Here is a 10,873-nt window from a genome sequence, read left to right on the forward strand (position 1 = left end):
CATGGAATGCTGACTGTTGTGGGAAGAATAGAAAACTGGGTGGGAGGAGAAATGGAATGGAGTATCATGGAGGAGGGCATAGCTGACTGAACAGAATCATTCCACATTGCAACATTTTGTTGCAGGTCCTACTTGTTACTAACTACTAAAAGTCACTGTACATTCTCAAAGCACCTCTAGCACCTGTCACTATAAGCACCATTCTTTAATTTAGCTGGGGTGGGATACCATTGGATGAAGGTTTTAGATTGTCATTTAAATTTACACTACCAGAAAATACTGGTTCCAGCTGTTAGAGATGCAGTCAAGTACTTTTTGTACCAAAACTCCCAAATCTTGATGCCACGTAGCAGGGAACTGCAAGTGTTGCCTTTGCTTACTGGCCAACCACTGTTAGTGGTTATCAAGGGAGAAACTGAGTCTTCTCTTATCTGCACTGGACTTTTGAGAAGACAATAAACAGCAGGACTGTCTCCAGCTGCTTAGAGGAGACTCCTACCATTTCTTATCCTCCTCCAAACTGCAGCAGCGGAATGAAAGCTTTAGGGACTGAATCTGTATCGTGAAAGTTCTGCTCACTGGAGAGCACGTGGTAATTAGACTCTTTCCAATCCCTTCATGAACTAGCATGTCCTTATTGACGGATGACATGTTCACACTATTAGAATTGCTTACGCCTGCAGTCCTGTACCCATTTAACTGGGATTAAAACTCATTAAACTCGATGGAACTTCTGAGTAGACATGTATAGGATTGTGCTGTAATTGCTGAATCATATGCATGTCTGCTCAGAGGAAAGTCCCTTCGAGTTCAGTGGGCCTTACTCCCAGGTAAGAAGCACAGTTAAGACTGCAGCCTAAGTTGGTGATTTTTCTTCACCTACTGAAATAAGTAAGATCTAATCAGAAAAAACTCGAAAGGGTGACTGACACACATTTACACTGGTTATAAAATATAGCTATGTCAGGAAAATAAAATGCATTTTTTAATGTATGAAAGGAACATCTTTGATAGATAAGCTCCACTTTCCCCAACGCTGGTATTCTCTAGTGGAAACCCTCACCTCCATCTCTCATACCACTGAATGTTCTCAGTACCATTAAACCCTCACATGTTCCAAACATATATGGTACTGAATATATGGCTCCACCAGAAAAAAGAAAAAATAGGAGATGCACCAACCAAAAAAAAATTAGGGAGAGTATACAATATGTATGGTAACATTTTGAATTACAGTTTTTATAGAATTGGATCCACAGTTGCATGAGCAGACGTTTCACCCCATCGTTCCCACTGCATCTCTCAAAGAGCTACTTCAAGAGTTGGGGACCATACGGTATAGTGAATGCTGTGGTACATCACAAGTGTGTGTTTGTGTGTGTGTGTGTGTGTGTGTGTGGTGGAATCCTTGAATACCGGGTCTGTGTGTGCTGGTCCCTCTTCCAACTGCAACCCCTTGTGCCACAGCTTCACCATTCAGGAGGGTCTCACAGGGGGCTACACTGGACAGGAGTAGGAAAGCATTATTGCATCAGTTGCCTTCCATTCATGCATTTCTGGATCAATCCTATAAAAACTTTTACATTTAAAGGTCAGCCAACCCATACTATTTTCCAACTAAATATTAAAACAAATTCAAATAACCAGAGCTTGACTTTCTCCTGCATTGCCCCCTCAAACTTTGGAATATGCTCCCTCAAGAACTGTATTTGGCCCCCACAGGCTTGGCCTTTAGAAAAGGTATAAAGATGTATCTTTTCAATTTAGCGTTTTGAAAGGTGTAGCTGTAATGTTTTAACATTTTTTAACTATTTTTAATATTCTTGTTTTTGTTGTTTTAAGGTTTTACTGTTTTTATTGTTGTGCCCTTTTAGCAGATAACACAAGATATAAATGTGAATACATAAACAAATAATAAATTATGAGTCATACGCTCCTAAAGATTACAACATGCAACTGAAACACCATAAAGCAACCATTGGTTAAGGAGAACATATTGGGCAGTATCCTATACTGCTGCTGTGCCTCTGCTAGTCCTTTGCGCAAGTGGAATGGACTGCTAGAGTAACCAGAAGTTGTCATTTCTGAAACAACCATGGAAATGAGCAGAAATGCTCGTTTCCAGAATGGGTGAAGTCAGTGGAGCTCTCTTCTGCTAGTTCCTGTTGTGCTAGAGGTCCGTTTCTCAAGCATGGGGCAGCACAGGATATAGCCCGTTATTTCTGTTGGTAGGAAATTATAATGAAAACCTATTTTGATTCTCAGAAATAATTATCACTCTTTTAGGAATGAGGTGCATAAGGGAGATTTCCATTCAACATCCTATGTCTCCGTATAAAATCCGTGTCCCACACAATCACTCTATAATGTTCACACATCAACTATATAAAGCAGGACATACACAAATTATAGGATCTCTCCTCCTAAAGGTTCTCCTCTCCACAATAAAGGCCACAAAAGCCTGCTTATAAAATCCAGCCAAAGTTAAGTAATTTAAATCCCAGAGATTTCAACAGAAGAAAAACAAACATGTGCCTTTCTCCCAGTGGAACTTGAAAGTATTTAAATTAAGGATTGTGCCACAAGTTGGTATGTGTTTTAATATATAAGCAAATGAGGCTCTGTTTCATTATTATATAGCAACATCTTTATACGGTAAAAAAATGCTGTATAAATGCTGTTTACAAGGATTGATTTTTGTAAACTCATAAGGAACAGCAAAACTGCATCTACATCTATGCAGTTCAGTGTAATGACTTATATTATGATTGTCAATCATCGTTACCAACTTTGAAGGCTCTCATGACATTTGTCTTGTTATTTGTTAAGTATCAGATACACACTTAACAAATCTCTATATAAGTTCATTCATAAAGTTAGTATATTTTAGTATATTGACTATCAAAGAGATTACTTGCTACAGTTCAGCCATTTGGAAATATATATATATTTCTTTTCCAAGAAACTACACGATCACTAGTACATCATCTTACACTAGTGCACAAGTGGTTTAAGCCAAGACTTCTACTTTGGGTAGAACAGAACACATTTTAAAAAGCTCTCCCTAATTTGCTTTCATCAAACTTTTAAAAAAAAAACAGAAGTGTGAAGTCAACCTAATCGAAAACCTACATTAAAATTCAGGAAAAAAAAATAGGTCAGGGTCCCCTCCCCTCCTCACCCCCGCAAAACAGGTATAATTCCATTCAGAATAAATGTTCTGTACAATTAAGACAGCTTGCTGGATTATATATTATAGTGCTCCCATTTCTTTAAGAAGGTGCTACTTTTTCTAGCACATATGCACTGCAACACTTGATGATGAAAGAGAGAGAAGGGTTGCCATGGTAAGTCTGCATCTTTGTTGAATACTGGAATAAACTGATGCATAGAACCAACACCCACATAACTTGTCAATGCAAGTTATTGATTGGGGGGGTACACGTAACACTAACAGGAATGTGTTAAATATAAGTCATGATTGTTATTCAAACTTCTTTGCGTTGCAATTGCCCACAACACCTCAGCTTAAGAGAAATAAGAATAGAATTCTCTATGGAGCTCTCTTTAGGTGAAAATGTCAGAGGCCAAGTACAAAGCATGAAAATGTTACCATGGTGACAACATTATAAATGCCTAAGATAAGAATATACCTATCTCCCTCATATGAGGGAGATTTTAATGGAGCTATATTTCTAAATGGCCCACCAAGAAACACACATCTATAGAGACATCAACCTAGCTCAAACTTGCAGCAGAGAAAGGACTGATTAAATTCTCACTAATAACAAGTGGAAACAAATCTTCTAAATCCAAAGTGACTTGGGTGTCAGAGTTTTTATGAGATGACCACCATGACAAGCAAAAACATAGGAAACATAACACAAAATTTACTCCCACCAAAGTACTTTAGCAACTGATCACTGATTTCAACTCTATACTCTAGAACCATACCCACAGAGCCAATCCCCACTTCATGCTGTGTTACACAGGAGTCTAAATGCTTGACTGCATCCATCTCCCTGTCATACCAAGCATCCTCATAGGTCTTCATCTAAGGCAGGGACTTCTTACTTCCCGCTCCACAAGTGGCTTAGAAAGACCAAAACACAGAGAGGTGGGGGACTCCTGGCTTTTCAGTTGGGTGGGAAGGGATGGGGGAGGAAAGGGTTCTATACCCATTCAAAAGCTGTCCAGAGGGAGGAAAGGGAAGAGAGAAAGAGAGAGGTTGGAAGCTTCGTACATAGCTTATGGACACCGCAAGCTGTAATACATATACAATATACATATAAAGTGAATATTTCATGACCAAGTTAAGGGAACCTCGGTGTCACTATCTTGGATAATTACAATTCCCATAAATATATATCCACATGTACAAGGTTTTTTTCCATTCAGAATACAACACCAACCAGATGAACCATAATGAACCATAAATGTCTAGGAACCCAACTGCAATTTTAGAGAATGGTCTATATTTGTGTATCTGCAAACCATGGGTATCAGTTGAATAATCATCTCTGTGGCTGCAAAACATTACACAGAAGCTGTCCCTGTGTTTCTGGTCAAACAGATGACAAACAAGTTTGTTGTGTGAGGAAAAATAGTGACCTTTCCAGGAACTTTGCAAAATTAATTATCTTGCTGAAAAATATATAGAGCAAGTGCAAATAGGAAAATATCATTTCTGTTCAACATATATTGGAAATATCAAAATTTCAAGAATTATTAAAATGTGTAGTTACTGGAAATTACCATCTGCCAGCTTTAATAAGCTTTAACTGGAAACAAAGACATCCTGATTATCGATATTTATTTCCCCTAACTGAGGTACCATCATCCAATCTCTTTGTAGTATATACTCATTCACATTTTTTTAATCTAAAAAGGCACCTCTCTTGCTGTGTGTGTGCGCGTGTGTGTTAAACATGGAGAATTATTCCCTTTATTTCCAAAGTTCAAGGGTGAGTGTGGATCTTTATTATTATTTATTCAATTTATAACCCACCTATATACGCTAGGCGGGGTACAAAGTTAAAAACAATTTAACAAAAAATCCAACAATAAAAACAACACAGCATAAAAACAGTATATAAGAGACAACAAAGAGGAACGAGAGTTCTAAAAAGGGAAGGCCTGCCAGAATAATAGAGTCTTTAATTCCTGCCTTAAAAACTTCAAAGCGGTCAGCAGGCACATTTCAACCAGCAGGTCATTCCACAACTCTGGGGCAGCAAAAGAAAAGGTCCTCTTGCATGTGGCTGCTAATCTCACATTAGGCAGCCACAGCAGATAGCCTCAGAGGACCTTAGGTGGCAGGAGTATGCAACATCCATGACCAAGAGGGAGATTCAGTCTGCAGAAGTACCAAAAAAAAAAAAAGCCTGTAGAAAAATACCCTAAGGGGAAGGAACACCCAAAACAGCCCAATGAGGGCTGAATATGCTCAGTGTGTGGGAGATGTTGACTGACTCTTTGGGGTGGGTGTGAATGGAAAACTGGCCAGAGGAGAATGGAGTATCCTGGAAAGGGCATGACTGCCTGGAAGCCTGAACTCCACACTGCAATAGTTTGTTGCAGGCCCTACCTGTAAGATTTCCTAATATGCTTATTTTCAATAATCAACAGCAAATATGGCATAATTTCATCTACTGACAGGGGTACAGGTCAGGCGGGATATATTACGCATTTCTAATAATTAGCTCATTAAGATTAAAATATTTCTTATATAAACTCACTGTAACACTTGGGAAATAGTTTGACTGGCTAAGTGCAGTAACACTGGTGTAAATTAATGCAATCCAGCTTCAACAAAATTTTACCTACTGACAGGCACATTGTGGGCGTTTAATGAACAGGGATGGCTAGGAACTGCAAAGCTGGATTACAGACATCCCTTTCACACAGATACCAAAAAAGGCAAGCTGCTCTGAGTCACAAAGTATTGGGAAGAAGAGGGTGGAGGAAGAGGAATCTTGATGGGTTGAAAGAGGTGGAAGTTTCACATACCCACACTTAAGAGGGCATAAATACATTTTCACAACAGCAGCAACACAAGATAGATCAAAGAAAGATTAAAAAAAAATAAAACCACTTGAGGGTCACTGTCTTCTGCTGTGGCACCCCAGCTGTGGAATGAGCTCCCTAGTGAGATTCGCCTGGCACCTACATTGTATTCTTTCCGGCACCAGGTGAAGACCTTTTTATTTTCCCAGGCATTTTAGCATTTCAGATCTTTAGACTTTTAGCTTTGCTGCTTTAAATCTGTATTTTAAATCTCTGCACTGCTGCTAGGTTTTATTCTGGTCTTATTCTGGTTGTATTGCTTACTGTGGTTTTAATGCTTTATATTATTTTATTGTGTGCTCTTTGGTTTTAATTTTTGTGAACTGCCCAGGGAGCTTCAGCTATTGGGCAGTATAGAAATGGAATAAACAAACAAACAGAGAACTGTGATGCCCATACATCATTGCAGGGCAATTACCACTGGGGACAGTCTGAACTGCACTGAAATCAATGCCATTTTAGCTATCAATCCTCCCCTTTTGTTTTGACATCCCACTCTTTTGGTAAAGTGTTAAAGTGAGAAAATCCCAACTGTGTTTTTATCTGTAGGCAGTGGAAAAACAAGAGCGGGTCCTTGTGTGTGAGCGTGCATTTGTGTTTAAATTGCCCCTGGTAACTACAAGATCAAACAGTCTAGCCCTCATATCTGTATATGTTTTTTTTTTTTTAATGGCTAACATGCTTTGAAAGCATAAGGTTGGCCTGCCCTCTCTGACACACACTCATGAATCTTGATCCTGCAGAATCTTAATAAGCTGTCAGAGGTTGGCGCCATGAGGCAGCTGCCCAGGGCCCAGCACCTGAGAAGGACCCACTGACCACTGTCCAAACACTGCTGGGTGGTTTGGGCTATATTCACCATGATGCCGGGAGGGAGAGCACAAGTGAACAAATGGAGGCAGCAGCTACCTCTGGTTCTGCCTGCTCACCCTCTCCTTGGACAGTATGTCAAAGAGGCGTACAGCCAGCAGGGCTGCCCACAGAGAATGTGTGAAACAGAGGAGGCTGCTATCCCCACTTACTTGCTCATCTCCCTCTCAGTGACAATTTGGCCCTGTAGCACTTCCCCACTTCTACCAGATGATGCAGTTAGGCCCAATCTCCATCATACAGTGCCCACTCACAGAGGGAAAGAGAGAGAATGAGAGACAGAGAGGTGTGAAGCAGGCAGAATATTTTGCCTGTGCAAGGACAGCAACCTCATCTTCTCACACACTCTCTGTGGGTAACACAACAGTGGGTATTGGGACAGAGTGAGCTCAGTCCTCTGTACTGTAGACGATTGGTTCCAGATTATGGGAAGGCCTCAGCAACATGCCTCTGAGTGACCTCCTTCTCCTCACTTTCCAGCCAGCCCCATCCTCCCCACCATGCCACCAAGAGAGGGGGGGAGAGGGTGGCATGAACAGGGGACTGGAGACGATGGTGCTTTCTAGAGACCTCTCTTTCTAGAAAGCACCATGGGCCCCAATCCCACTACTGTCCGCTTGCCATCTCTGTTGGTGCAACATGGAGGATTGGGCCCCACCAGGCCCAGTCCTCACCACTGCAGCACCCAGAAGGAGAGCACAGGTGTGCAAGGGAACAGAGGTAGCTGCTCATGTAAGGGACAACCGCCTCATCTTCTGCTCACTCACCTGCGTTCTCCCTCTGGGTTGTGCAGCACAGCAGTGCTGGAGGACAACCATGCAGAGATGGTGGTAGTTTCTGCTTGCTCACCCCTTCTGGGAGGCCCTGCTGGGCCAAATCCATGTGAGTGAGAGAGCGTGAGTGGGGAGGTAGAGCCTCACAGAGAGAGATGGGACGTGAGAGAGCTTTTTGCAGCTATCGCCTGCCTAAGCCTTCCTGCCATACTGCTAAGAGAAGGCGAGCAATTGTGTATGGCTACCAATTGTTCCTGGATTGAGCAGTCTCCTCTTCTCACTTGCCTGCGCTCTCCCTGTGGGCAGTGTGGCAGGGAGGACGCACTCCAATCAACACTGCTCCACTGCCCACAGAGAAACTGCAAGCAGATGAGCGGACAGCCACTGCCTCCTTTCCCGGGGCAGCACAGCAGGGAGGCCTTGGCCCACCGGGGTTGCCCAGACTGCATGAGCGGAAGCCGCCTCTGCGGCTACTTGGTTGCCTTCTAGAACTGCACCCAATCCCCACGGCTGTGTCTGTGTCACCCAGAGCGAGTGAGGTGAGCGAAGGATTAGATGAAGCGGCTGCTCCTTCCACAAGCAATACACTCTGCTCCACTTGCACACCTTTCCTCTCCCGCTGAATGCAGTGGTGGTGGGGATTGGGCCCAGTGCGCCACCTAGAGAGAGAGAGACAGCGAGAAGTGGCAGCAGCTCTCTCTCTCTGCAGCGCCACGAGTCCGTTCCTCCCTCCATGCCGCTCATAGAAGGAGCGTGGCCAATCAGCCACCTCTGCCCACTCGCTCACACCCTCTCCCTCGGCGGCATGGCGAGGAGGATTGCACTGACTGCATGGTGAGGAGAAGCCCTCCCACCATCACCAAAAAGCGCTGAGAGAACCCCCAACCCCACCAACACACACACACCGGGAACTGGCCCTGCATGCTGCATATTTCCCCGGGCACAAGTGCCAAGCGGGAGCATCTGCCGCTCCGACCAAAGCACCAGCTCCTGCCACCTTGATCCTCGCCTCCTACCACCCCGCCCCCTCCAAACCCTCACGTCTTTTAAGAGGAGGGGGCTACAAAGCCAACGGAGGCGGAGGAGGGGCTGCCCCTCTCGCTTTGCTTTGGCAGCGGTGCTTTCTCCCCCTAGCAACCACTGCATTTCATCTGGTTACCGCCACTACCACCAGCAGCTACAGCGCCCTGGGGCGCTCCCTCGCTCGCCCGCCCACTGCAACCGAAGCCCCCTTCCGTGCCATCCGCCACCAAACCGAGGCAACATCCAACACAACTGGGGAGAGAAGGAAGCTGCAAAGGGCTATTTCCTCCAGCTGCCTGGATGCCAGCTTAGCCATGCAGGAAGCCGCCCGAGCACGCGGCGCCTCCACCACGACTAACACGCCCCTACAGCAGCTCGCCCAGAAGGAGCGAGCAGCCCCTTCCCCAAGCAAGGACGCAGCCCCAGCAGCGAAAAGACTCACACTGCAGGGTGGGGAAATCTGTCCGTTTAGTGTCCGCTGGCTGCGGAGAATAGCAGCGGGGATTCCTACCCAGAGATGGGGGGTCCGCCGTTTAGGGGTCTGGGAGATGGGGAAAAGGAGGGGGAAAGCGGAGCAGGGCAGGAGGGCGGCTTCCCTCCCCTTTGGGGCCCCCTCCCCCATCCTCGACCACGATGCGGATACCTTTCAGGTGAACATCTGGGGAGAGATCGCACTCCCTCCCCCTTACTCGGAGGTCTGGAGAACAGGTACCTTGTCAGCTGAAGTCTCTCCGTTTGCCAGACCCCCAAGGCAACCACCCCAAAAGCAAGCTCTTCATCCAGTAAATCCTTTAGGACCGAGCCGGCGAGCGAAGAAAGGGGGCTCCTGCCACCGCCGCCGCGCCGCCGCCGCGGAAACGGCAATGCGAAGGAAGGGGGGGCCGAACCAGCCCCTTCCCAGCGCATCTGTCAGAGCGGGGCGCAGGAGCGACACTCCACAAGGGCACGCGGGGAGGAGGAGGGCTGCCTTACATCTCCGCGGCGGCTGGCCACGAGGAACGCGGAGGCGGCGGCGGAGCCTCCCCCAGCCCGGAAAAGCTCGGAGGCTCTGCTGGGGCTCCCCCGCGGGGGTCAAGGGGCCTCCTCGCGGCGGCGGCAGCTCCGTTCATTCACAGGTGCAATGGTTGCAGAAGGGGGGGGGAGGAGGACTGCTGCTGCTCGCATGTGGCCGAGCCCCTTCGCCGCCGGTTCCGAAGCTGGAGGCGGAGAGCCTGGGAGTGGAGAGTCCCCCACGTCCGACGGCGATGCCAACCGGGAAACGGAGGAGAAGCGCCTGCTGCTGCTGCCCCGAGCGGACGGTGTGTGTGGAGTGACCCCGGGCCAAAGGGGCGAGCGGGAAACGAGGGGCCTCTTCCCCCGGGGTGGGAGGCTACCTCTGTACAGCCAACACGCGGCGGGGGGGGCAGGAGAGAGCCCCCTGCTTTGGTTTGCGCGGAGGTAGGAAGCGAAGCGCCCTCCCTAACGGGGGGGGGGAGCAGCAGTATACCCGCCCCCACAAGCTTCGCGTCAGAGCTCTTCGCGAGCGGCGCCGGCTGCTGCTGCTTCTTTTGCAGCTCTTCCTACCCCCCCTTTCTCTCCCCCTTTTTTTTCCTTCTGGTCTTACCGAAGAAACGGAGTGGGCGTGGAGGTTGGTGCGCAAGCGCCCCGCCCCCAGCCGCTCTCCTCCGTGCTCCGCACGTGGCCACCACGGCCCCGCAGCAACGCACACGCCCTTTTCGCCTCCTTCGCGCACTTCCTTCCCCCTCCGCGCCGCCGCTCCTTTCCCAGACCCACCAAGAGATCCGGCCAGTGCAGCGTCTCCTGTCCATCCCAGCCCGCGCTCCCCGCCCATGAGGGTGTTCTGCTCCCTGCATTCCTTCAGTCTCAGGAAATCAGACGGGGCCAGGGATTGGTTAGGGCCCGCAGAGAGCAGTACCGCAGGAGACAGGGATCCAGGCCCCAGAGCCTAGGGTGCCCTGGGCCCTGAACTCTGGAAGGACAGAGGTGCCAATCACAGACCACATGCTGCTGAGATGCAGCGGCCTACATACACCGCAGGGGGCTTGGGCCACCACAGGTGGGCGTGCCCCCCCCAGGGTGTGCTGCAGCAGAAGCAACACCTCCATCACCCGAGACCCAGAGCGCAGCAGCCTTCCACCCAC

The 10,873-nt window shown here is 47.4% G+C and overlaps 1 protein-coding gene across 1 annotated transcript in view; it reads right to left on the reverse strand.

The window, feature by feature from the left end:
* LRRC7 (leucine rich repeat containing 7) overlaps positions 1–10,425 on the reverse strand; it is a 296,928-nt gene extending 286,503 nt beyond the window's left edge. Inside the window, exon 1 of the mRNA XM_084852238.1 lies at positions 10,336–10,425. The gene's annotated coding sequence lies outside the window, so the exon portion shown is untranslated. The remainder of the gene's footprint in view (positions 1–10,335) is intronic.
* Positions 10,426–10,873: the final 448 nt, after the last annotated feature.

This window comes from Heloderma suspectum, chromosome 4 (assembly GCF_057233095.1).
Source record: "Heloderma suspectum isolate Gila_16-S chromosome 4, 16-S_ref, whole genome shotgun sequence".
Classification (NCBI taxonomy): Eukaryota; Metazoa; Chordata; class Lepidosauria; order Squamata; family Helodermatidae; genus Heloderma; species Heloderma suspectum.